This window comes from Balaenoptera borealis (assembly GCF_965194805.1).
Source record: "Balaenoptera borealis genome assembly, chromosome: X".
In the NCBI taxonomy this organism is placed as follows: domain Eukaryota; kingdom Metazoa; phylum Chordata; class Mammalia; order Artiodactyla; family Balaenopteridae; genus Balaenoptera; species Balaenoptera borealis.
The window spans coordinates 4,448,107-4,476,060 of NC_138881.1; the positions used below are offsets into that span (position 1 = coordinate 4,448,107).

The 27,954-nt window shown below is 42.9% G+C and overlaps 1 protein-coding gene across 17 annotated transcripts in view; it reads right to left on the bottom strand.

The window, feature by feature from the left end:
• NLGN4X (neuroligin 4 X-linked) overlaps positions 1 to 27,954 on the bottom strand; it is an 886,820-nt gene that overhangs the window by 280,039 nt on the left and 578,827 nt on the right. For 12 of the 17 annotated variants that reach the window (XM_082375567.1, XM_082375570.1, XM_082375565.1 and 9 more), the window contains one exon: positions 10,422 to 14,425. The exons of 1 other annotated variant lie outside the window; for it this stretch is intronic. The gene's annotated coding sequence lies outside the window, so the exon portion shown is untranslated. The remainder of the gene's footprint in view (positions 1 to 10,421; positions 14,426 to 27,954) is intronic. 4 more of the 17 variants (XM_082375573.1, XM_082375563.1, XM_082375562.1 and 1 more) reach the window with 2 other exon arrangements.

The following is a 27,954-nucleotide window of genomic DNA, read 5'->3' on the forward strand; positions in this document are numbered from 1 at the left end:
ATGTCAACCATCTCCTGTGAGTGTCAAGGGCTCAGAGTAACTCATTTTTTAAAACCATGATAGTAGGCTAAAATTTAGAATGTTGCTACTTGTATACATTTTGTGGCTTTCCAATACGAGGAGAGCAATCGCGTGGTGTGCGTGAGGGGGCGCCTTGGTCTGATAAGTGGACGAGGGTGCTCTGACTGTAATGTCCCAATGTGATCCGAGTTGGGTTCACACCCTATTACAGGGCTGCCACTGATGGCAGGTTTATCCATCATGACCACTGGGCACTTGAAGCCCGACCTCTCAGATACGTCAGCTGGAGGGAGCAAGTGCTTCTCTCTCAGGACTGAAAAGCAATTGCAAATCACAGAGACACGAGCAAAGCTCAGGTTCATGTCGTGGGCAAAAAAGAAGATGGAGAAAGAGGTGGCTTGTTCCTGCCGTACAGGGCTGGGATGTGGTCTCCCTTTGATCCTTTCTTCCTTCCCAGAGACATTTCCTTATTACTCCCTGTCATCTAATAGTTACCATGCTGAAGGCAGCTACCTTTTCTTTTTTTTTTTTTAATAAATAAATTTATTTATTTTATTTATTTATTTTTGGCTGCGTTGGGTCTTCGTTGCTGCACGTGGGCTTTCTCTAGTTGCGGTGAGCGGGCTTCTCATTGCAGTGGCTTCTCTTGCTGCGGAGCACGGGCTCTAGGCACGTGGGCTTCAGTAGTTGTGGCTCATGGTCTCAGTAGTTGTGGCTCGCGGGCTCTAGAGCACAGGCTCAGTAGTTGTGGTGCACGGGCTTAGTTGCTCCGCGGCATGTGGGATCTTCCTGGACCAGGGCGCGAACCCGTGTCCCCTGCCTTGGCAGGCGGATTCTTAACCACTGTGCCACCAGGGAAGCCCAGCAGCTACCTTTTTAAGAGCACGTAGGAAATGACTGATAAGTTAATGTCCGGACAGTAAGAGCCCTTCAAGTTTTAAGTAAATTTAGCTCCTTTTGTCTTAGAAAATTAAATGTGTAGCTTTAATTCCAATCCTGGCTCTACCACTGTGTGCTGTGTGTCCTTGGGCAAGTTGATTAACAACATCTAGCTGTGTGCCCTTGGGGAAGTTGATTAACGTCTCTGGGCCTCAACTCCCTTATCTGTAAAATGGGAATAATAATAATAATAATACTTAGCTCAAAAAAAATGTGTAGCTTTAGGAAATAAGTTCAGTTTAGAAATTAAAACAAGAGCCCTTCGAGAGAACAAAAGGACTAAGTGAATTTCCACATGGGAGAGGCCTCAACTAAACCTTCCTTTACAAAACTACACCAGGGACTTCCCTGGTAGCGCAGCGGTTAAGAATACGCCTGCCAATGCAGGGGACACGGGTTCGAACCTTGGTCCGGGAAGATCCCACATGCCATGGAGCAACTAAGCCCGTGCACCACAACTACTGAGCCTGCGCTCTAGAGCCCTCGAGCCACAACTACTGAGCCCACATGCCACAACTACTGGAGCACGCGTGTCTAGGACCCATGCTCCGCAACAAGAGAAGCCACCGCTCACAGCAACTAGAGAAAGCCCGCGTGCAGCAACGAAGACCCAACGCAGCCAAAAATAATAATAATAAATAAATAAATTTATAAACAAAAAACCACACCAGGATACAAATTAAGATGAACGTGTTCCAATGTAATGTGTCCGTTTATTGTCATTAACATTGGACATGTCTGTTTACTATTTATAAAAAGAAAGTTAGCAGCAGAACTGGGTTAAGAAAAAGAATCTTTGGCTAGGCCATTCCTCAAAAAAGAAAAAGTTACTGCTCATAGCTGCAATAACTCCAGTTAAGCAATTCTCCACATGACCTTCAGAAGGTCTAAATTGCTGACAGCATTTCTTTTTTTTTAAAGTTCACTTTCATCTCTCGATGTTATTTTGAAAATATGACTCTTTAGTATCTTCCCTGGAGCAGAGTCCTATCCACCAGCACAAGGTTATCCGTTCATTTCCACCACCCTGGCCGACATTTTTCTTTAAGTAAAGTGAAGGCAAAGCGTTCTTGGAGGAAAACACTATTGCCTTAGGAGACACCGATATTTTGCCTCATTCCCTTGGAGTGACAGCAACGATCACTCTCTGCGCTCAGGATGGAACATAATTCTCAGCTCCCTTGGGGCATCGATAGCGCTCAGGAACGTGAGGACGAACCCGTGGGGAATGAGGACCGCTCAGGTCATGTGAACACCTGCCCTCTTTTGACAACTCCGTAGAGACTTGCTCAATTTCAGCAGGCGGCACAAAGAACTCTCAAGGGGATCGTGACTTCTTCAATAATCTATTATAATTTACATAGACACACGTACTACGGAACTAATACAAATACATAAAAGTGTAAGAGACTGACGGCAGCGCAGTGAGATTACCTCTACACACGGTCTTCGTCGCTACTAATTTATCATAACATTAATTTGATCAATAAGTTTTCACTGTGTAGGGGACACTGTGTCAGATGAGGCGAGGGTTAGAGCAATATAAAATATTTCCAATACTTAGATTTTTAGTCTAGGAGAGAAGTGAGACATTAAAGAGGCAGGGGGACCCCATTATCACGGAGATGCTCTCTTCAGTAATGGATTTTAGGGGAGGAGCAAGGCTTCCCTGAGAAGCGATGTCCAGGTGCAAATGGAATCAGAAGGTTGGACTGAATTTTTGCAGCTGCAAGAACGGTCAGCTGAGGGAGGAAAGCGGGGCATCCCTGCAAGAGACATGGAGGTTTGAAATGGAACAGGGCTGGGTCTGGAAGGTTCTGACATGCCTGGGACAGAGTGTATGTGGAGGGATGTCAGAGATGGCGTAGAGAGGGGAGCCTGAGGTCAAGTTACCAAAGGCCCCCAGTCTTTGTTCACACATGTGAGGATCTTGTACACACGGCCTCCATCAAGGGCAGAGGGCGAGATTCCAAAGGGAGAGGAACAAAGAAGAAGGAAAGGGCGTGGGGAAGAAAGGAAGTGAAGAGGATGCTAGGAAGGGGGGAAAACGAGAAACAAGAATGTTGTCAAAGAGATGGAGGAGAGGGGACTTCCCCGGCGGTCCAGTGCTTAGGACTCCGAGCTTCCACTGCAGGGGGCGCTGTAGGTTCGATCCCTGCTCGGGGAGTTAAGATCTCACATGCCGCAGGGCACAGCCAAAAAAAAAAAAAGAAAGAGAGATGGAGGAGAGAGCATGCCAATGAAGGAGATGGATGGTGTAGAGGTCCTTGAAGGTGACAGGTGAGATGTATCTCCTGGCACTCACAGGATCATAGCCTGCTAAGTGTGGCGGGTTCAGCAATGCCCTCCAAAGTCATCTGCTTCTGACTTTCCAGAATCCCTGAGAACATACAACCTTCCCTGGCAGAAAACTTTACATGGACTGCGCAGATGGGATTAAACTAAGGGTCTTGAGATGGGGAGATGCCCCCGGGTTATCTGGCCAAGCCCAGTGGAATTACAAGGTCCTTCAAAGGAGGGGGCAGGGGTCAGAGTCAGAGAAGGAGATGTGAGAACTGAAGCAGAGAGAGGTGGCGATGGGATGTGGGACCATGAACCAAGGTACGCTAGAAATGAGAGAAGGCAACACAATGGATCCTCCCCTACTCCTTCCAGAAGGAACCAACCCTGCTGACATTGGTCTTTGCCCCAGACATCTGACCTCCAGAACTGAATTTGTTAATAATGTGTCCTGTGTGTCAAACCATTAAGCTTGAGATCACCAGTTACAGTGGCAGTAGGAAATTAATAGATTGCAAAAAGAGTGGAAAGTGAGGAAAATGCATTTTGACTTCTTCTTCCTTCAAGAAGACTGGCTCAGAAAAATACAGCAGATGTAGCGGTGAGGCTTCAGGAGGGTGCCTTTCAGATGTGAAAGACTGACATTGCATCTCCCAATAGAGGGGCCCTTAGAAAGAACTTGATCAGAAAGATTCTCAACCAGCAGCTAGTGGAAAACATTTCCGAGAAAGTCTACAGCATCAGGGCGTTAGAGTGGTCTCCCTAAGTCCTGAAACATCACATCATTTTGATGTTTCTTTCCAAAGCAGTTTAGCCATTTCAACATGAAAAAGAATTATTCCAATTTATCCTGAAGATAGAAGATCAATTCATTGATCTTCAGCTGTGCAAAAACAAGATGGCGCCACTGTGGAAAATGACTTCCACTGTCGTCTCTGTACTTTGAAAGGCAATGCAATGAAATGGACTTTATCCTCAAATCAGTTCAATTCTGGTCAGATATCCCTGGATCCTCACTCATTCTGTGCTACTTTACGCCTTTCAAAAAATTTTTTAAATGGTTCACGTCACGTCATTTCAGAGACAGGTTCAAAGACTTGACCACTGAAATGGTAATGATTTAAAAATACCTGAGAAGATTAAGCTACAGTAAACAACGGTCACTACTGGGATTGGTTTCAGTAAAACGCTCCAACGATAATCTGACGTTTCCAAGCATAAAATAACAAATGACCATGATTCCACGTTCAGCCTCAATTTACCCTCATTCATTGCTTTTTGAGCAAGTACTTGGTTTAAATATTTTAAAAATATAACTTACAATATCGAAAGAATTAGATTAGTTGCGACTTTTAATTAACTATGGATTATAAAAGACTCCATGTAAATACCAGCTGCAAAAGAAAGCAAAGGAACACCTGTTAGGAAATTTAAACTCTGTAGCGGATGTATTTCCCATTTGCAAGTTTACCCTCAGGATGAACCTGCAACTTTGGGAAGGTGAGAAATTAATCAGGACACGTATCCAGGACACAGAGTGCTCTTTGTTCATCGGACGCCATTTGCTTATTACCTTGCCAGATTCTGTTAACCTTCTTCCCAGAACAGCATAATTTGAACAAGCCAATCAATTACCATTAAAAGGACAAGTGAAAGACTAACCATTCCCCAAGGAAGGCTTAAATTTTCTAAGTAATTGAGAAGAAAATATATCAGCTAAATATCATAGTTCATTTCAAAGACTTAATTACAGATAAGTCAGTGCTAAATAATTTATATTTTCTTCCATGCATATTAACCAGACCAGAACAAACAGCAGGAAAAAAAAAAAATCTCTAGAATCAACACTCCACTGCTTCCAAGTTGTTATCACCCGTAGAAAAATGTCATGAGACACGGCATATATTTTTCTTCTCCATCCAGATTCACAAAATGCAAGGAGTAAAATAATACCGATTCATCCCTGGGTGAAAAGAAGATGTTTGGTTTCCTAAAGCATGACTACATGGGCCGGAATGACTTTGTTTTCTCCATCTGATATGAAAGGGTCACAGAAGGATTTTCTGCACGATGGAAAAGAGCCACATCCACTCAGAGGCTGGGCAGCTCTGGACCAATGTGCAGGGAAACGTCTTGCACAGGACAGGACCTTTCATAGTTGGATAAAGCTGGCATCATGCAGGCTGAGGGCACAGGAGGGGGTAAGAGGAGTAGTCCAAGGTCACTTGCCCACTTGCGCTCCTCAGCCCGAGCTAGACCTTATGGCTACTGGTTTCCAGGAAGCACCTGTCCCTGTTAAACTACAGCGTGAAGCATGTTGACCTGCATTTATCCAGCATTTACTGAGAATCTTCTACATGCCTTGTGCTGTGACAGAAACAAAGAAGACTGAATTTTCTCTGCTTAAATTTCCAATCTCCTGCCAAGAAGGACCCTGGGAAGGTTCACGTAAGGGAATGGGACCACTTCTCCAGTCCCATGCGCTAACAGTTTTCATGTAGATTATGTGACATGCTGCCTCATTGAAGTCCTAAGTGTTCCATATTCCCCATTGCCCCACATCATGCTTAAAAAAATATTTAGGAACACAACGGAAAATCTTATTTCAGCAGTCATCATGGAAAGGGAAAAAAGTAGGGCATATGAAAGGCATATGTTTAGGCAAACGATCCTTAATCATCTACAACAAAAATATACTTTGTTAATATTTACTACAGGTCCACAGCACACCCAAGTGTGTGACATTCAACAGCCTGCCAGAGAAAGACAAAACAATTCCATTCCCTCTTGATATTAATTACCCACTTCAAGGAAGCGTGCTGAGTCAGAATTACCTGGCTCGCAAATGCTCTCACACACACAAAAATGGAATCAGTAAACTCCCTGGTTTTAACGGTATGGAATGCACTTCATTAAAAAGTTGAGCAAGGGACTTCCCTGGTGGCACGGTGGTTAAGAAACCACCTGCCAATGCAGGGCACACGGGTTCGAGCCCTGGTCCGGGAAGATCCCACATGCCGCGGAGCAACTAAGCCCGTGCGCCACAACTACTGAGCCTGCGCTCTAGAGCCCGCGAGCCACAACTACTGAGCCCGCGAGCCACAACTACTGAAGCCTGTGCGCCTAGAGCTCGTGCTCCGCAACAAGAGAAGCCACGGCAATGAGAAGCCCACGCACCGCAACGAACGGTAGCCCCCGCTCGCCACAACTAGGGAAAGCCCACGCCCAGCAACGAAGACCAAACACAGCCAAAAATAAATAAATAAAATAAATAAATTTATTAAAAAAAAAAAAGTTGAGCGAAGCAAAATTTTAAAAAATCACAATAATTACTTGTGCTTAATCAAGCATTCCCTCCCTCTAGATCATGAAACAAATGAACAGAGGCACGGCAAAACCAGTCAAGATGGTTCCCCGTGGTCAAGGTACGCAATTATGAACCTTAGACTAAAGGATCAGAGAGCCGCGGGAAGCTGCCACTGCAACAGCTAGAGGCGGCCCACGCTCATCAGCGTGGCTGCACCACGCACGCTTTCTTGTGGACGGCCGTGGGCGCTCCCCCTGGTGCAGACAGAGTCGGCTCACATGTAAACGTCCAGGGAGCTCCCAGACCCCAGGGACGCATGCAGCCCAGATTCCAGATGACAAACACCTGCTGTATGAGACTGTAGCAGTGCACTCACAGAACTCCTAACATGAAAGCAGATATCTATAGCATTGATAACTTGTTATATGCTAATATTTGTTACCAATTTGTGGATCCAAAATAATCACCATGAACCACCCTCCCAACTGCCCAGAGAATCCGGTCATGGCCTTAAATATGGATCAGCAATCTCACTGTAAAGGGTCAAAGGATGGCCATGCCATCTCTACTGCAACCATTCAATTCTGGCACTGTCGTATAAAAGGCGCTACTCCTAAAAACTGAGTCACCCACAGGCCACAGCTGGCTCACCTTAGCCTAGGTCACGTTCCATGGTCACTTACTCAAGACTGAGTTTATTGATCGCCTCCAAAAATCAAACATAATTAGCTTATGCATAAAAAAAACTTATAGGGGCTTCCCTGGCGGTCCAACGGTTAAGGCTCCGCGCTTGCACTGCATGGGGTGCGGGTTTGATCCCTGCTTGGGCAACTAAGAACCAGCATGCCACGTGGCATGGCCAAAAAAAAAAAAACTGTAAATAGTGTAAGATGATCTCTTTAATGATACATTTGTCCCTTTTTTCCAGTCTAACACATACCTTTTCAGCAGAAAGGAAGCATTAAACTAGGAAAAAAATAGGCAGTGTAGTATTGGTACAACGTAATATTATGGGTTTGGATAATAGTTAAGAAGAAAAGGATCAAGGAGGCCCCCAAATAATTTCTATTTATATTATTGTTATATTTGTAACATATTTATATTATACATTATTATCTATTACCTATATTTATATTATTTAACATTATTATTTTTATCATTGTATTTAAGTCTATAACTCAGTTACTATACCAAATTGATTTACATAACTAATCTGTGTCCCTCGGAATCACAAAATGTTTTAATAAAAGATTCATTTGGACAACGTGTGTCCAGAACTAAGTAGCGTATAAACAAACTACCTCAATGTTCGAATGTATTAGCCCCTAGCATAACCCTGAGTGTCAGGATCTTCAATAGACTAGCAAATTCAGTCCAAACATAAAATACCAGACATCCTAATTCTGGTTCATCCCTCGATCCCTTCACTTAGAAACGAAAATCATGGTTCCAGGAGCGCCATGAAAGGCACTGTTCTTGGTTGTCAGTTTTGAACTGAACTAAGCCATCTTTGGGAAAAAATTAAGGAATGTCTAACGTCAGTTCACCAACAGCATCCCCGATGACCACGAAAATCCATTGCAAAGCATTTCCTTTAACAGGGTTACAAAACCAGAAAGGGTTCAGTCAACGGTGTATGGAAAATTAGATCCAACGGGCATGAGTTGAAATGTTCAAGTATTCAGTAGGCTTAATGAGTTCTTTCTGCTTCCTAGACAGACGTTTTTCTTCATTTATAATCACAAATTCTTCATAGTGAAAAGGGAATGAATACATACATCGCTATTATTTAAACATGTCAGAAGCCTGACCATCGAAAACATGCTAATGAGCAGCAAACCTAGATAACAACATAAATGCCCTGATTCACAGGTTTTTGTGTTTCCCCACTGAACCCTGTACCCCTTGTAAATGACAATCAGTCCAGTTAAAGAGTCACAGAGATTTTAGCTGTCACTTGGGGTCTTGAGGTTTCTGGGAAAGGAAAACTCAAAATTCTGTCTTTAGTTTTTCAGCCAAGCCATCCTTGGGAGACAGTAAAGTTCCAACATAGCAGCACCACTCATCAAGCCCGCCCCAAAACTGGCACTCCAAAGGGCTCCCCTTATCAGAGAAGCAGTTAGACTCTAGCACAAACGCACAGATGGATAAACACCCAGTGCTTTCAAATGCAGAGTATGGACACCAAGGGGGGGAAAGCGGGGAGGGGGGTGGTGGTGGGATGAATTGGGAGGTTGGGATTGACATATATACACTAATATGTATAAAATAGATAACTAATAAGAACCTGCTGTATAAAAAATAAATTAATTAAATTAAAAAAAACAAACAAACAATAAGGAGTCTTCCCCAGTTCATAAGTTCTCATTTCCTTCCCCCGGTGGTGCACTTTATATCACATTCCCTCCGGGTTTCATAATCCAAGCTGTCATATTCAGAGCTGTGCTGTCTACAGCTCTGAGTCTGATGCCAGACACATGACGACCACTTCTCCTCAGAACCAGGATGGGCTGGTTACATTAAACTGACTGCTCCTTGCACGGCAGCTCCGGAAATGATTACAATCAAGGCTGCACAGGCTTGTTGTTCGAAAGGCTGGTGGTGCGACAAGGGAGACAAATACTTGTGCACCTTCATGCCTTGGTTATATATTAATGCTCCTCCAGATTGAAAAAGGAAAATGACAATGAAAAAAAAAGGGGGTTTCGAAATTCAGAAGACAAAGGGATTTACATAATGTGCTCTTACGGATTGTTGAACTGTATATCCTCATCTGTTTCATCTTCCAAATTTGCATGTTAACCACAAAAAGGGGGACAGTAGTAGTCTTTCCTTATTCATTACAAATTATCTTTGGGGAAAAAAAACCTAGCACTTTTTTAATTTCAGGAAATAGGAAAAGGAGTTTGGAAATCTAGTTTTTAGAAATAGGACTTCAATGAAGGACGTGACCTTGACAATCTTTTAGAATCCAGGAAAGGTGCAGAAGTTTGTTACAGAGTAAAAATAGGGAAATTAGGTGGTTAACTGTAAAGAGATACTCAAAAGCCACTGGTGGTCTAAATTTCGAAAAATGTTTAGAAGTTATGGCACTCAAAATGGTAAGAAAGTAGGTAAATAGCCAGTATTTAATCCATGTAATCACATAAATGGCCTCAGCAGGGCTTGAATTGACAGCTGAGCCATGAAAAGTCTTAACCATTTACTTGCAATATATTAAAACACATCCTTTCTGAAATTTAAATGGGGGGAAAGGGTCCCGATTTTGACTTGTAAAAATATCTTCATTAATGTATGCTCACAAACATAGATTGTCAAAGTATTCTACCCATTTCCCCTTCCTTGGGCTATGCTCTCTTTCTGGCTTTCAGAGAAAGAGAAGGATCCCATGGCCTCAGTGGGCCCACAGCCTGCGTTCGAAGCAGGTCTGATATTTCGGATCGCACTCTTCAGGGGCTACACACAAAAGTGATAAAATGAAATGCTGAGGCCATTCAAAGGCCCCAGTGGCTTGAGATGCTTACTGTAGAAGAAAGTGGGTTTTCAGTGGCCAATGGGGATGAGGGTGAATTTCAGAAGGAGGGCTGACTTTCTTGTCTCATCAATGAGATATACTCTGCACTGTGGCTATTTGGAGAAACAAATAATTATCACGAAATCCTAAATTCACAAAGCATGCCAGTATGCATACTCCCAATGAGCTTGAAACCTCTGCTTTGTACTTTGGTGAATTTCAAATAGATTTTTTTAAAAAAGAAAACAATTTTTACCACGAAAGTAATCTGAAAGCACTGCCAGATTTGAATTAACCAGGCTGTAAATGCATCCACAAAATAAGCCAGCAGAGATCAATGATTATTTTTTTCATACTTACCATTACGTTGTCCTTCTAAGAAGATGCTTTTAAAAATGCCACCATGGAAATCTACTTGATTTCTTTTCCATCTCAGCACATTTTTCCCTGTTAAAATAAAACAGAGAGAGAGACAGAGACAGAGAGAGAGAGACAGAGAGAGAGAAACACACTCAGTAAAAGAGTTGGTGCCATTGTTTCAAAACCCTTGTTACATTCTTTCTAAGCTTTCTTTTGGGTAATTACAAAAACTAGCTAGTAGTGTCATAAAGAAATTCTTAACTGATTCCCTAATAATTCAAGCAACTAGTCAAGAAAGGACACCTACAAAGTTATGGCAAATTGTAGATTCTATATCCAACCACTTGAGTCCACAGGCAATTTGAGAGTTCAGAATAAAGCGAGACAGCTGGAGGTCACCAATCTACTTCTCACCTGCCTTCACCTGGCCACCATTAAATTTTCGTCGAAGATGAATTTAGTCCATGTCTATGTTCGATGTAGTTTATTTAAATTAAGAATTTAAAATCCTTGCACAATTTAATTTGCGAAAGCCACTCAGTATGTTAGATGTCATTTGTTTGCAGAAGTGATCCTCAGCTGGCAGAGATTTTTTTTTTTCCCCTACAGCAGTGGGTCAGATGGGCAAGATCCAAGCTGCCTCGTTCTCTCGGCTCTCGTACGACAAAACGAGGCTCTAACTGATCAGTACTCATCTTAGGACCATTTGGCACATTTCTTGTCATCTCACCATGGAATCTTCTCTTTAAAGGATGACTCTCAAGCAACCCTGCTTCTTTCCACTTACGAGTGAGAGGATCACAACAAAGCAAGTGACTCCTTGTGAGATATCTGGACAGACTACCCACTTAATCACTCACCATTCTACATCTCTAGGAAGGATGGTGAGCGGGGAAAAAAGGATAAACCACTGAACGCATTTCAACCCTTAAGGAATATTAGTACCAAGCACGTAAAGTGTTTGGGTTTCATAGCTAATGAGTCAGCCCATTATTAAGTTGTAGGAAGGTAGGGTCATAGTCTAATTATGGTTTTGATAGCACATGTAGTTACTACTTCATAAATATTGTGTTTTTTAAAATTTTTATTGGCGTGTATAGTTGCTTTACAATGTTGCACGTTAGTTTCTGCTGTACAGCAAAGTGAAACAGTCATACGTATACCTATATCCCCTCTTTTTTAGATTTCCTTCCCATTTAGGTCACCACAGAGCACTGAGTAGAGTTCCCTGTGCTACACAGTAAATACTGTTGGTTAAAATATATTTGTGGAAATGACTTCATATGTGCCAACAATCTTAATTGCATTCATTATTCCTGACCCTTCTACAGCCGCACAGGGTAGGTATCATAGCATGTATTTTGCATTTAGGAAAACTGATATTCAGACGTTAGCTCACACGATCCGTTTAAGCCATAAGGCAGAGTCAGACCTACGTCCATCCTGAGTTCAAGGACCACACGCTTTTCACAGAATCAAGCCGCCTCCTCATCCAGATAGAATAGGAATTGTTATAACAGGTAACATGTATATGGTGGGTCAACCTTTAACGTACCGTTTTATACATGGACCCTCTACTTATTTATTGATTTATTTGGCTATGCAGCGTGGCTTGCGGGATCGTAGTTCCCGGACCAAGGATGGCACCCGGGGCCCCCAGCAATGAAAGCGCTGAGTCCTAACCACTGGACCGCCAGGGAATTCCCATACAGACTCTTTTTAATCTTCTCAGTGAGCACAAAAGGGAGTATTATCTCCACTGTTTGAAAAAACGAAATCCGGGAGGTATTAGTGAACTGGCCAGGATCACAGAGCTGTCAAGGGTGGGGTAGGGCTCAGAGCAGGTAGTTCGGCTAGCAGCATACATTGTCTCAGGTGGAGCCACTAATACCTTTTCTCTTCCCCAGGCTCAGTCCCCAGCCTGTGGGAATCTGCACCTGACACAGTTTTCATCAGGGACAAAAAGGTTATTTGATGTCAGGCCCAAAGACAGCCTCACTGCATGAGTGACGCGTACAGCAAACACTCACGTGCTATTAGCTAGTCTAACGCTGCGTGATTAGTATCACAACTTCGAAATTGGCTCTGTTTCTGTTTCACTTGATCAGAGGTCATATCTTGGCTCACACCCACGGGTCGCTGTCAAATTCACAGCTGCAAAGTTAACTAGGTGTGTGTCAGGAGAGGTCTACAAAAATTAGTGAGTTATGTCTGGTAGATGACTCTTTTCTGCCTTGGGATAGGGTTGAGAAACATGTATTCGAATTATTATTTTAGGGTGAGTTTTTTTTTTGCCTCTTGGCTTGCTGGATTTCGTGTATGTGTTTTTTAGGTGCACAAGGGAGAGAGAAATATTCAGTAACTAATATGGGCATGAGTTTCCTTTTTTTTTTTTTTGCAAATCTGATACTGGTGGAACAAAATATTCACATCCTGTAGGGTTTAATTCACATGTCAGGAATGATTCCATCCACCCTGCTTGCCTATCTCACCAACTCCACTTCTCTTACTGGGCCCTGGTCACTACCATCAACACAGATTCCGTAACGGAGCAGGACCCTAGGGGCCCTTCCCAGGACAGAGACCCCTCCCCGGGACAGAGACCCCTCCCCAGGACAGAGACCCCTCCCCCATATCTCCTGCTGTAGCTCCTCTCTGAAGTACCTAGGTCCTAGGTCTTGTATCTCATGCCTATTTCCCGAGCTTTTTCAGATGCTAAAAACCACCACATGGAAGAAATTAACTACTTGATGACCACGAGCACACAGCCCCCAGACCAACTGGCACCCTTGTGACACTGCCCTGTGACCTCACCATCAACCCATCAGAGAACTGTGCAGGAGCTGAACACACACCCTGGGATGCCCATCCCTCACCGGGCCTTTAAAAATGCTTTGCTGAAAGTTGTGGGTTTTTTGGAGAGGAGCCACCTGTCTCCTTTCAGGGCCCTGCAGTAAACCTCTGTCTGCTCCAAACTCTGAAGTTTCGGTTTGTTTGGCCTCACCGTGCATAGGGCAGACGAATTTGTGTTTGGTAACAATTCTACTATTTTTCCTGCTATGCAAGGCGAAATACATTCTAATTTTTTTTTTAATTTTAATTTCTTCTCAAAGGATAGCCCCACATGTGTGAATTTACAACATAACATTCTCCCAGACGGCTTTGGGTATTAGAAACCTCCAAACACCAAAGGGTCAGAGAAGGGCAATGACCATTTATTACGCCCGTCTATTATGGCATTTTGCTGCTAATGACTGTTATCCAAGCAGAATACTGATCACTAACACTGACCTATGTTCCAGTAATCACATCTTCAATTTTCTCATTTGTTTTCTGCTACATGATTCATGGGGGTCCATGAGATAATAAGCTTTGCTTCATGGAAGCTAAGTTATAAGATAGAGTCGTGTGGCTAATAAGATATTTCAAAGGTTAAAGGCTCAATTCTCTAGATTAAAACACTATTGATGTTACCACTAAATTTGGGCTGGATGACCTATTACAGAAGTCCTGAAGACAGATAAATATGATGACAGAGAGCTGATTATTTGGAAATTAATAAGAAATTACATTTTATGATTTGTTTTCATGTGAAACTACACCCTACCGTATACAGACCATTTGTGAAGACTTACGCTATACTTAGTATGTTATCGACTCATCTATAAAAGCTTCTTGTAAAAACAAATATTGCCTGAGATGATTGATATTAAATACTCAAGGCAAACCAATATTTATGAGTTACCAATATATTAGCAAACATTACCATAAATATCTTATGTCATTTTATTGGAATTTTACCATACAGAGAATACATTAGTCAAAGCATACAGACCTTTGGCGGAATATCGGACGTAGAAGCTAAGAATGATCTATTCCATGCTATGATAATGTTTCAAAGAAGCCTCTCCATATAATTTCACCTTTACAACTAAAGACTTGGGGTTTCATAGAGACATTCACAGCCATTCCAATTCGCCCTGGGTAGTAGGTCAAACAGATACCTAGAACATAAGGTGAAAGCGTATAAATATTTTCATAAAGGAGGACATTGATGGAGTTAGGACTCTTCAATAGGTTACAAATATGATTTTATTCTCTGGTACCTAAATAATGTATAGTCAACTCTGTCTAGAAATCCTAAGATATTTCACTTCGCGAATGTGCGTTGAACACAGGCTGTGCACAAGGTATGAGGATAGAAAAGAAATTCCAAAGATGAATGTGGAACAGTCCTTGTTCTCAAGGAGCTTGCGGTGTCCTGGGGGAAAACGTCATCAAGGCAAGGACTTACATATAGTTGCAGGAGCTACTATATCCAGAGATAAAGGAATAGAGAGGGCCATGCTCAGAAGAGGTGGCAGCTCTGGGAAACTCTTAGGAGATGGCACGGAAGATGGCTTTGAAGGAGGAGAGAGAGGAGGACCAAGTTTCTCATGGGGAAAGAAGGAGATGGTAGCTACACTAGACTCTCCAGGGTCCTCACGAAGTCTGTGCCAGGATTACACCTAAGGGGTCCCAAGGTTTCGACATCACTCATGACCAATGTCTGCATCTAGCCCTGCACACACATACACAAAAACAGGAAAATCTAAACTTCTTTTTAAAACCTAAAGATACTTCAGAGGTATTTTAAATTAAAAAAAAAAATAAAAGTACTACCATTCATCACTTATGTAGTTGTCTTTTGAGTCACAGTGACCTGCTAAATTTCTAAAAGAAAAAGGGAGAAATAAGTTTAATTTTGATAGATGTTCATGAGTAGCTAAAAAAATAAAAAAAAAATGCATGCTCAGATGGGAAGAGTACTTATCGGTAGGTTTTTAGCAGGGTTGTCCTGGATATGTCTAGATGTATATATAAATGTTCCAATTAACATAAATCACTTTAATTTGTACCCAAATTTATCTAACCCAGACTTTATCTTTCTCTCAAATAGAACAATCTTCCAAACCACATTCATTTTTGAAAAGATGCATATTTAATAAAACATCTGTTTTCTGTCTTGGATTTGCTCCCAATTTTATGCAGTGCTCAAATTGTTTAATTTTTAGCATTAGGAAAATCCAGGGGGTGGAGAGAAACAGAAAAATTTTCCTGAGAATTTAAAGTGAGTAACTGAAAATACAGATAATCAACTTTACACAGATCTACTCCTCCCGAATCACCCCAGAATTCTGATGAACTCTCAAGAAATTCATTTACTGTCCACGTTTCTAATTTTGATGCAAATCTTTACAACAAAATCAAAAAGTACTAATGTCATCATCCAGTGAACAGTGGAAACAAACAGCGCCACAGAGTATATTTACAGCTTTCATGTAAGACTTAAAATAGTCAAGGTCCAGAATCCTTAACAATCCTAAAATGTATGCCTCTAAATTTTCTAGGCATGGACTAGAATGGGAAATTTTTCTATGACACTGTCTTTAAAAGAAAAAAATACAGGAAAAAAATGTGTACAAATTCTAGGGATGTGAAGACTGGCAAAGATTTTAAAAGATAAACAGGCATTTAGAAGCAAATCACGTAAGTATGTTGAACGACCCGTACATTTCAGTAAATCATGCTAGCCTATAACCAACCTGAACCATCAAGGAAGACCCCATCTTCCCGTAGATGAAAGACCAACTCCTCCGACCACAAATTGATTCAATAATCAAAGGTGTTCTCTCAGTCTCTCTGACTTGGCTACATGTCTCAAAAAACTGTGACGCCTCGGTTGCTAACACTTGCTAACATGCAAGATTTGATGTTCTTATTCCCTCAATGAATATTTATATAGAGTTACAGAGTTATATAACAACTACTCATTTCTTCAACAAATACCCAATGAGTACCCCATCTAGGCTGGACTCATGAAACACACATCTTAAGGAAAAGCCGGAAAACATTTAAACACACACCACACGTGGTGAAAAAGGAACGATGCAGTCGAGTGTGGGTGAGCACAGAGAAGGAAGTAAACAGCAGATGACATATGAGAAGGATAGAGCGTGCGGCCCACTCGAAGTGGGAAGAGGGCAGGGGGAGCGGCACAGGCCAGGTCCTAATTTGCTTAGTTGGAAACCGAAAGACAACTGGTAGACCAGCAGTGCGGTCATCAGAGAACACTGCAGGACAGAGCTTGCAGGTAGGCAGGAAGCTCATTCTGCAAAGCCAGACAGGTCACTGAAAGGAATTCGGAGTGAACGCTAAGCATAATACGAAGCCATTCTTTGTGAAATATTTTAGGCTAAGAAGGAGGAACATAAGGTCAAAGACAAATAATCTGAAAAGCCTGCCTCTAGTGGCTATGTGCCTCTATTTTAAGGCACATTCGATGCTTCAGTGACTTATTTTGCAAACATCTCTAGAGGTAGGTACTCTCGTATAACCCTCTTAACAGAGGAGAAAACGGAAACGTGAAAAAATCAGCTACTGCAATTCACACAGCTAGGAAGTATCAGGTGGTCTGGCTCCTCTGGTGGAAACTGGTGAGTACCAAAGAGGACTGCCAATAATGCATGTCAAAGTGAGTGAGTGGAACAGAATCGTGGCCCCACGTGATAGACAAAGGGTGCTTATGTGTGAAATAGTGGAAAATATACATACAAGTCCTGCCCCCTGTTCTAGCATGGAGCTCCTAAAACCCTTGTAATTTCCCAAGTGATAAGAATACCAGCAGCATCATTTGTTCTGCTATTTGGTCTTTGACTCTGGTTCCTGACTCAGAGCTCCTAAATCCCTTGGAATTTCCTGGGCGATAGGGGTGTGTTTTGTTCTAATGAGGTGACTCCCGGTGGGGTCCTGGGTGGCTTCAGGATGGGGGCTGAGCACCAGAAAGACCAAGCCATAGTTAAAAGCTTGGAACTTTCGGCCTCACCGTCCACACTCTGGACAGGGAGATGGGCTTCAGACTGAGTCCATGATCAGTAAAGCCCACGTGACGAAGCGTCCATGAAAATCCCCAAAGTACAGAGTTCAGCGTGCTTCCTAGTTGGTGAATATATCCCCATGCAGAGAGGTTGGTGCACCCCAAATCCGCGAGGACAGAAGCTCCTGCTGTCAGGCTCCTTCCACAGCTGGCTTTCTGTATCTCTTCATCTGGCTGTTCACCTGTATCCTGTATCATAGCCTTTATTATAAAATAACCGGGAAAGCATTAAGGAAACGTTTCCGAGTGCCATGAACTGTTCTAGCAAATGATGGAATCCAAGGAGGAAGTTATGAGACTCTCCGATGTATAGCCAAGTGAGAGAAAAGTTGTGGGTAAGCTGGGGACCCACTGCCTGCATTTGGCTTCTGAAGTGTGGGTGGGGGGGCCATCCGGTGAGTCCTTAATCTGTGGGGTCTGTACTAACTCCATGTTAGTGTCAGACTGAATTGAATCACAGGACACCCAGCTGGTGTCACAGAGAACAGCTTGGTGTGCAGGCACCTGGAGTGGGGGTGGGGGAACAGCGCACACATCTGTTGTCAGAAGTATTGTTGACTCTATGAGTAAAAGAATCACAGGAGAGTTTTTCCCAAGCAATATGGGAGAGGGGAATACAAGAGCAGAAAGTAGAGACGTGGCGGTCTCCGGGGTGGAAGGCATTGTTAACCAGGAGTAGGTACAAACCTATGCGGGATGGTCTGGAAGCTGCAATTTAAGGAGCAACGTGAACTGAAGAAGCAGGAAAGTCAGAAAAGCTAAGTAAAGGAATAGAGAGGCAGTAGAAGAAAGCCAGAGAGGAGAGTTTTGGAATTCAAGGAAGGATAAAGTCCCTTAGCGGAGGGTCAATGAACATGTCAGAGGCTACAGAGAAACTCCAAGGAGGAAGCGGGCTTTGTTGAGTGGTCAGCCCCTCCAGAGGGCAACTGATGGGGTCCAGGTGTGCTGTCCGAAAAGAAAGCAGAAGGGATGTGAGGGTAAATAAAGAAATGTTCCTTCTTAAGAGTCCCTTCAGGGCATATGTGTCAGGGCACCAATAGGATTTTGGAAAGACGATTAGAGCCGTTGAGAAGGCCTTGATAATGAAAATGTAAGACCAGTTTCAAAAGGAAAAGACTATCAAGAGAATAGGTAGGATTAGGGACTTTCCTGGTGGTCCAGTGGTTGACTCTGCACTTCCACTGCAGGGGGCGCGGGTTCAATCCCCGGTCGGGGAACTAAGATCCCACGTGCCGCAGAGCGTGGCCAAAAAAAAAAAAAGAAAAAGAAAAAGAGAGAGGGAGAGAATAGGTAGGATTAAAAAATGATCATCTGGGACTTCCCTGGTGGCGCAATGGTTAAGAATCCACCTGCCAATGTAGGGGACACGGGTTTGAGCCCTGGTCCGGGAAGATCCCACAGGGCACAGAGCAACTAGGCCCGTGCACCACAACTACTGAGCCTGCGCTCTAGAGCCCTCGAGCCACAACTACTGAAGCCCGCGAGCCACAACGACTGAGCCCGTGAGCCACAACGACTGAGCCCACGAGCCTAGAGCCCGTGCTCCGCAATAAGAGAAGCCATTGCAATGAGAAGCCCACGCGCCGCAACTAGAGAAAGCCCGCACGCAGCAACGAAGACCCAACACAGCCAAAAATAAATAAATAAATTTATTTAAAATAAATAATGATCATCTTTTACAGTCTATCCATTTCATTATAATCACCAAAATATAGCACGTTCCCCATCAGTGTCATCGACGTGAGGATGTTGCATCTGACAATGATGAGCGCCTCCGTGGCTTCTGAGCCTTCTCTCTCCCCTTCGTTAAAGTACCTAAAATATCACCCCAACTTCCGACAGTTACTTCCTTGTCCAATAGGAGGCCAGGTCCCGTCAATACCATATTCCCAGCGCCTCTGGGGAATGTGAAACCTTCTCCGTTTCCGCAGTCTCTGCCATCATTCCATCTTAATGTACATTATTAGCCTGATGTCTTCAATATTTACCTACATTGCTACCTGCCTCTATCATATGCACCAGCACAAAGGTGGCGTTCCATAAATGATTCCACGCTGCTGAAGCCCTGACAGGGCTCTCCACAGCCTACAGAAGAACATCCATTGGCTTGACCATTGGGTTCCACCACCTACAATGCTCTGATTTCAGTTTAATTGTCTGTACCCAGCAACAGGCACTTGAAAGCATGCTCAACCCATCCCTTCACTCAACACTTGCTGCGTCCACGTGTTTACTCACTGTTCCCTTTGCCCTTCTGAAAACTTCCTCTCCATCCTCTGAGATGCAGCTCACAAGCCATCTCCTTGGGAAAAGCTTTGGTGCTAGCCTAGCTCCCAAGGCGTATCAACACCCTCCCGTTGACCCCTTCCCCAATGTGCCTGCTCTGGACTGTGTGACCGGTAGCGTGCGGCAGAAGTGATCATGTGTCTCTTCCAAGGTCAAGGTATCAAAGACTACGGCGGGTCCTAGGATTCCTCTCAGCCACTCCCTCTTACTCTCCCTTCTCTCCCTGCCCAGAAAGCCACTGCCAACGCCATGTGACCAGCCCTAAGGTGAGGTCCGCGGGACAGCTCACCGAAGCCCTCTGCTGATGGTCACACGCGAGAGGCTCTCTTACGCCTTCAAAGAACCGCATCCCTGGTCCACAAGTGGACGGCAGCATCCTGAGAGGCCCTGCATCAGAACCACCCAGCTATGCAGCTCTTGAATCCCTGACTTACAGAAAATGTATGCGATAAGAAATATTGGCAGTTTGGGGTCATTCTTTAAGCGGCCATAGGCAAATATGGAACTGTCCTACGTGATACCAGTTTTCTAGTGGAAAATAAGATTCTATATTCCCAAGGTCTGTGTGTTTTCCCTTCTCACGGCATGTAGGATGTGCTTGCCTTGTGGTGTAGGTGTTCTCAAGGATTATTTTGTCTTCTCTACTAAGAATGTGATCTCGCTGGGATCAGGTCAGGAGTTGAATCTTATCAATGTTTCTATGTTCTCTGGTATCTAGCACAGTGACCTTCTCAAAATAAGATGTGAACACATGGCTATCAAATGAATGAATGGATGGATGGATGAATGAATGATGAGAAATGCATGGTGAGAAACTCCATTCAGTTTCTCACTCTCTGAAGGAGGAATAGCCCCACGCAGCCCAGAATGACCACAACTTTAAGACAGAAAGTGCTCTTGGATTCCTGAAACGGGAAACAATCACTGTCTTCAAGTTACTCTACTGTTTTGAATTACGAGCCAAGCATTTGGAGGCTACGGAGGAGTAAATAACATCTAGCCTCTGATGAGGTTTTATGGGGGTTATTATTCATCTTTACACCCCTCACGGTCCATAGCACATGGTAGACGTCCAATAAATATGCATTGGCTTGAATGGTCCAGGGACCTGAGAACATAAAGATAACCTGTAAATCCAGAGCAAGCCTGAATGCCAAAAGCAAACGAGGAGACCCAGAGATTTTAATACCACCTTCCGAACAGGAAAGATCAACGTAGGAGGTGGCCATCAAAAATCAAAGAGGATGCCTGTGGACATACAACCTGAAAGGGTTGGAATGCAGTGGTCCTCACCGTGTGACCCCTGCACCAGCAGAAGCAAGTTCACGTGGGAACATACTGGGTCCCACCTTTGATCTGGCGACTCGGAGACTCAGAGGGGTGGATCCCAGGGGTCTGTGTTCAACAAGCCCCCCAGGGGATACTGATGCTGAATTTGGAGAAACACTGCATTCCATCATCTGCTCCAAAAGCAATAAAGATTTAAGACCTGAAGCCTCCTTCCAGGAATAATCTTTCCAATAGTATTATTCTGAGGTCAGATTATAAAATGGATGGGAACTGACCCCCAAGCCACGGACCTAAGGACACAGCAATCAGGCAAAAGCAGGAGACCAGAAGCCAACTCCTTCATCCACATCACTTAGGTTTTTTCAGCACCTGCTCTGAACTCTACCCACTTCTGTCCCCCAAGTCTTCCCCTCTCCCACCATCCCTTCAAGACCCTCCCAATTGGTGGTCTCAGTTCCTTCCGAAGACGTCCCGTGAACCAGACCTAAGGCAGCATCCCCTACCAGCAACCCTCCCGTTCTCCTGACTCTGTACACATTGACTTCGCCACCTTCATTAAAGGAATGATGTCACCTGCACGTATGTCATCACCTGAGAAGCGCCATGCTCCTCCAACAGACCACGTTATCCGTGACGGAGCTGGTGTCTCCCTCTTACCTACCGACCGCCACGGAAAGTCCAGAACCTGCCAGGCATCAGACACTCAATGCCCCATGTATTAAGCATACGATCGTGCTGCTAAAGGTTCTGACATTCATGCCGATTGGGAGATTTTTAAAGTTCCCATTCAGCCACTTTATAAAGGTCAAGAAATACCTCCTCAGGGAGAAGAAAAGAGAAGGCCTGAATAACTGGACAGTATGTCACGTCGTGCACACAAGCAGGGGAAAGACAAAATGCTTGCTCTCTCGCTTAATTGTTTACAATGCACAAGCTACAAGCGGAAAATATACTGAGGCAAACAGACGTGGGACCCTATATTTCCTCAGCGCCAGACACAGCAGAAAAAGAGGCAAAGACAAAATACGACGAATCGTACCTCCCTCCAGTTTCAATTTTTGTGCCATTTCGATTTTCTAACATAAGTGCCACCCTGTGTTTTACGATCCAGGCTTTGGACAGGCTACGTGTCACTCAGAGGTCCATCCCTCTGAATTCGCTTTATTTTTTTTCCTCTTATTTATTTATTTGCTCTGTATTTCTTTTTTTTTTATTGGAGTATACCTGATTTACAATGTGTGTTACTTTCAGGGGTACAGCAAAGTAAATCAGTTATACATAGACATGTATCTATTCTTTTACAGATTCTGTTCTCATATAGGTTATCACAGAGTATTGAGTACAGTTCCCTGTGCTACACAGTAGGTCCTTATTAGTTACCTATTTTATATGGAGTAGTGTGTATATGCCAATATGAATTTGTTTTAAATGACACAATTCTGAGTTGCAAACCCCCTCCCCTCCCAGTTTGCCTCTGACGTTTCACCGGGTCACAAAGACATTTATTGAGAAAAATCCCTGAAGCCTGTGGTCTCGCTAATTATGGTGTAAAACGAGCCGTATTCACATCAAGGGTCTTAATTACAATGATCATGGCTCTCGATTCAGGCGGAATTAGAATGGGAAAGGACACGGCGATGGGTGCCACCCACTCATTTTACAGTTGAGGGGCAGGAGCTCGTTTCCCTTCCAAGGACTGTGATTCAGAAGGGGGTCCCACACCGTCCCAGGAGGTGAGATGCTGTGATAGGATGCAGTAGCATCCTTAAAGTCTGGATGAAACGGAGGTGATCGTGGGAGACAAGTATCCCCCCGCACCCAGCCCCGACGGGAGGAAGGTATTGGAGAGACAGGACCAGGCTGAGAAAAGGCACAAAGCTGGCTGAGGGGTCTGCACTTCACCTCAGCTCTACCCCAACCGGCTGCGGCATTTTGGATAAATCCTATAGAGAGCCTTGCATGCTGGTGTATGAGATTCCTAAGGCTGCTGTAACTAAGGGCCACAGGCTTGATGGTTTAAAACAACAGGAATTTATTCTGGGAGCCGGAAGTCCTAGATCAAGGCGTCCCAGGGTCTCCTTCCTTTCTGAAGGCTCCCGGGGAGGGTCCCTCCTGGTCTGTTCTAGCTTCAGGTGGCCGCTGGCCATCCATTCAGCTGGTTCCTTGGCTTGCAGCTGAATCCCTCCAATCTCTGCCTCTGCACTCATGTCGCCGTCTTCTCCCTGTGTGACTCTGCCTTCACTCTGGCTCCCACTACGCATGCCTGTGTCTTCTCGCGGCAGTTTCCCCTCTTAAAAGGACCCCAGTCGTATTGGATCAGAGCCCACTCGATGACCTCATCTTCGTTACATCTGCAAAGACTCTACTTTCAACCTCACATTCTGAGGTCCTCGGGGTTAGGCATGCATCATATCTCTTGGAGAAACACAGTTCAACCCACCATACTGGGTTTATTTGTAAAATGAGACGGTCGGGGCTCATGAATTTTTGGCTTTAGTTTCTAAGTGTTAAACCTGAAAAGAAATTTATGAACACTGCTCTAGTTCTCTCTTCCTTTCTCTCTTCCTTTCTCTCTCTCTCTCTCCCTCCCTCCTTCCCTCCCTCCCTCCCTCCCCCCACCGCACCTCCCACACACATTTGGAATTGTGGAATTGGAACAGTCTGATGACTGGCTGGATGTATTTACCTTCAACCAGGTATTTATTGTATTTTTTCTACAGAAACCACCTTCTACACATTTGCATGGAGCCAGAATGTGTGCTATCTGCAGAATTCACATCCACACATGCATCCACCAGAAACGTGAGGCTAACAGTCACCAGCTTGCATGTGGGAACCATATGCGTACAGGTATCAAAAGCTCTTTGCAATAAGTGCATAATAAATTCACTTTTCCTTGTCTCTTTGTATTTGCCTGGAGCCCAGCTTCTTCGCCTCTTTCCTTGTGGAGCAGACACTTATTTTAAGTCTGTTCCATTGATTAATTTGAACATTGTAGCCATAGCATCAACATCTCAAACATATAACCCAGTCTTAAAAATGTAGACAGGGAAAAGTAAAACATTTCTATTTAGGAACTATGAAATGAATACAACGAAATACTACTCATTGTAGCAAACATAAATACTGAAGAAATAAATGTGTGAGGAAGAAAGAACAGCATACATCTCCACAATCCAATTTTACAGAATCAAACTCTTAATCATTAGTTAGGGTATCTCATCCAGACTTTCAGGAACAATTATGGACTTGATATCAGCAGTTTAAATGAAGCACGGCAATGTACTGTTATTTTATTACCATCTGAATAAAAATCGCTGTTTTTGCATAATCCTTTTATCATAAAAAATGCAAACGGTTCTCATTTATTATTGAAATTTAAAACAATAATATAAAGCAACCTATTATGCAGTCATTTATGACAAATCTTACACTGCCTTCTTTGGGGTGAGTGATATTAAGTCTGAGCCTCTAAGGTTAACAATACATTTCTCAAAAACACATTTTTCCATACAAATCCATCCTGTATTCACTCACAGAATATTAAGTCTTCTTATGTTGAAGGATCTAATTTTAATCCATCAATGCAACAGTTCAGAAAACATAACACCATTTTCAAGGAGTCTGAAATTCTCTGCACAGAACGTTTCTACCGTTTCCACTGATGCCAATAACTTCTCAATAACGGACAGCTCTCACCAATTTGTGCTCATCTATAGAACTGCAAATCATATTCTGGGCGTCAAGTGTTCACATACTGTCTCCCCATCTACTGAGCTTTCCAATTGCAATGCGATTTTGCCCAATTTTAGATAAGCTAGCTGCATTTCGCTCGGCTCTTTGTTCTGAGAGATACCTACCGAGGATTTTTCTGTTCTTGTTTTCTGTTTTGATTTGCTCGAAAGCTCTCCCTTACATAAATCAATTCCATCTTCCTCTGTGATAAAGTGCATGATAATCACTATCCCCAAACATCACCCTCATTACAACCGACACAATTCATAAAGTCGACTCTGTATGAAAGAAGAGCTTCCAAAATAATACGGTTACTACCTCTCATTGTGAATAGTTGGCCCAAGTGTTCTGATCACACCCAGCACACAAATGGGCTAATAGAATCCCAAAGACAATGACATTCCCTGTGTAAAAACTCATTTTATAACAGAGGTCCTTCACTTGGATGCATTTTTACCCCCAGGGGACGGATGTGTCACTGACACCTAGAGGCTTGAGGGACACGACTAAGCATGTGACAATGCACAGGCCAGGTACCTACAAAAACGAATTAGCCACCCCAATATCAAGAGCACCAAGGTGCATACATCTTTCATAAGAAAGGTGTATTCCTGCCGTATCTGAGTAAATCAAATCACATTTTAAATATTATACGGCACCTACTAGATTGCAAAATTCTCTAAAGCATCCTGCTATAATAGACTCCAGTGATCTTCTACCAACGGTAGTTTAATATCCCTAATCTATGTTATGGGAACTTGGGTTTATGAAGCATGCGCGTGTGTGTGCACAAACACACACACACAAACGTACAAATATGTGTAGGGCATATCTTGCTGTTTCTTGCAAGACCATTTTTTAAAAAGGTTGATATGTCATTCATTTTATTTTGCTCTATAAGTTAAATATCTAATAAGTATCATTTTTCTCAAATATGCAGTCTTTTACCGAAAGGGTCTATGCCATTGTGCTAAAGGATGAAATAAACTTAGAACCAAAGAGCACAACGGTAGTTGCCAGGGGCTGGGGGGTAGAAGAAGTGGGAAGATGGTGGTCAAAAGATACAAACTTCCAGTTAGAAGATGAATAAGTTCTGGGGTCTAATGTACAGCATGGTGATTCTAGTTAACAACAACGTCTTAGACATTTGAAAATTGCTGAGAGTAGATCTTCAATGTTCTCACCACAAAAAAAGACATGGTAATTATACAGCACGACCGGGGTGTTAGCTAATGCTAGGGTGGTAATTATTTTACAATATATAAGTGTATCAGATCATCACATGGTACACCTTCCACTTACAACGTTATGTATCAATTATATCTCAATAAAATGGTGGGGGGAATAAGGATGAAACAAACCAAGAGTGATGACACACCATCTTGGTCAGCCACCGGCGCCTAAACTGTCTTAATCTGGGGCATAACTATGGCAGCATGAGAATGATGTCCAACTATAATTGTGTAGATTAGGTTGCTACTGCTTAGTCTTTATTTTTGTAAATATGATACGTAGCACGGACTTCAAGCAAACTGATATAATTTGGTTAAGTATGAGTTGGCAAAGGGGAAAAAATTGCAGGGGTGTGTGTGTGTGTGTGTGTGCGCCTGTGTAATGATGGAACAAAGGTTACCCTCCCCCCTCTCCATCTTTGCCTGTCCACAGTACTATGGGTACCAGATTAAATGAGGTCCAGTAAGCCCAGAGGGCACCCACACACACCTGGCCATATTTACACAGCTTTCCTTCTGGGGACAGCACCGCCTCAGGGAAGGCAGGCTTCCTCCCTAAGGAGCTGGTAAGCTAAGACCGAGTATTACGGAAAACACTCAGGTTCTTTTAAAAATAACTTGAGTACTCCATTTTGCTGAATCTATAACCTACTTTCATAGAGAGTAAAAAGAAAGAGCAGTTCCTTCAAGAAGAATTTGCATGAAAATGATGGAGAGGGACACAAGCCCTTGAAAAGAAACTCAAAAGATAAATCAACCTACTGCGATGCACAGACCTCGGGTCAGCTAGCAAACTAGTAAAAAAAAAACAATCATCTTTGACTTTTATGACTTGATGGTGATATTGAGGAACTGTTGATAATTTTAGGAGTGGTAAAGATACAACAGCTATGTGGGAAAAAATTACTTCTTTTATTTTAAAGCAATATACTGACATATCGTGAGATGAATTACACAGTGCCATAATGAGAATGAGGGAAAAGGATGAGATTAAATAGGAACGCTTAGGCTAGGCGTTCGTAATTGTTAAGGGTGAGTGATGGGTACATGGGATTCATTATTCCATTTTCTTTCCTTTTTTTCTTGCAAGTACTTGAACTCTTCAACATTAAAAGATTCCATAAGATTTCAAGCACATACAAAAGTTTTTTTTAAAAAAAAAAGACAAAAGAAAAACAAATTTACGAATTAAAACAATATGCACAAATCTACAAAACAAAATAAGTAATGCCCCTTTGATGAAGAATGTGGGATTTATATGTATGGCTTTGAAAATAAGTTATAGGTGCAAAACTATATAAACACTCTACCTGTCAAAAAATAAGGAAATTGCATATAAATCAATGAAGTTAGAACACTCACTCACACCATACACAAAAATAAACGTAAAATGGCTTAAAGACTTAAATTTAAGACATGACACCATAAAACTCCCAGAAAAAAAACATAGGCACAACATTCTGTCATAAACTGTAGCAATGTTTTCTTTGGTCAGTCTCCGAAAGCAAAATAAACAAAAGCAAAAATAAACAAATGGGACCTAATCAAACTTAAAAGCTTTTGCACAGCAAAGGAAACCACAGACAAAATGAAAAGACAACCTACAGAATTGGAGAAAACATTTGCAAATGATGTGACTGACAAGAGCTTATTTTCCAAGAATAAACAGCTCACACAACTCAATAACAGAAAAACAAACAACCCAATCAAAAAATGGGCAGAAGATCTAAACAGACGTTTCTCTAAAGAAGACATACAGATGGTCAACAGGCACACGAAAAGATGCTCAACATCGCTAATTATTAAAGAAATGCAAATCAAAACCACAATGAGATACCACCTCACACAGATCAGAATGGCCATCATCAAAAAGTGTACAAAATGCTGGAGAGGGTGTGGAGAAAAGGGAACCCACCTACACTACTGGTGGGACTGTAAACTGGTGCAGCCACTATGGAGAACAGTATGGAGGGTCCTTAAGAAACTAAAAATACAGCTACCAAATGATCCTGCAATCTCACTCCCGGGCATATATCCGGAAGTGACATAAACCCTCATTCGAAATGATACATGC